Raw genomic sequence first — 801 nt, forward strand, 5'->3', positions numbered from 1 at the left:
CCCCGGCAGGCGACGGCTGCGCCGAGGGCAGAGGCTGCCTCGCAGCCTGATCTTGGTCTTTGAGGCTGGATAAAAGGCAGGGAAATCGGCTGGGGGAGCCGAGCGCAGCGGAAAGAGCTCCTGCCCCCCCCGGGGAGGGATATTTTGGGGTTGGGGTGAGGTGTCCCATGTGAAAAAAACAGCAGAGCAGTACAGGAGCAGCTGGCACCATCCTGTGCCGCTCGCCTTTCCTCTCCTCCCACAGCCCGTGGTGGTGGGGTTCAGCCGTCTCCTCCGGCACCCCGAGCTCTGCCCATGCAGGGGGGCCGGGAATCAGCCCTCCGCCCCTTCCCTCCAAAAGCCGGAGATCGGGAACCTTGCCCCGGGAAGCTGGGGTTTCACCTCTGCAGGCTACAGCTTGGCCCAGCTCCGTCCTTCGGTCCCACTGCACCGACAGACCCTGACCCCATCCATCCCCGAGGCGGCAGCGTCCCAGTAGGGATTAAGTGAACCACATCTGGAAGACTATTTGCATCAAAAGATGCTCTGGAAAGATCCAGCTGTGCCCAGGGGGGTACAACGGGGCCGAACAGCGGGGCCTGCCTGGCCGGTGCCGCAGCAGGGGAGCACCAAGGCCTGGCACTGCCCACAGAAGCAGCTGAAAATGCTTCCCCACGCAGTTTGAGTAACGGGCTCGGCATAAAAGGGTCGGGGCTGGCTGGATGTCAGCACAGGCGAGATCAAAGAGCGGAGACGCTCGGGGCTCTGGCTGCGTGTCAGCGCGTGGGTGGGGAGCGGCACCGCCCCGGCCTCGCGGAGACG

Source organism: Cariama cristata, unplaced genomic scaffold, assembly GCF_000690535.1.
Source record: "Cariama cristata isolate BGI_N322 unplaced genomic scaffold, ASM69053v1 scaffold30775, whole genome shotgun sequence".
Classification (NCBI taxonomy): Eukaryota; Metazoa; Chordata; class Aves; order Cariamiformes; family Cariamidae; genus Cariama; species Cariama cristata.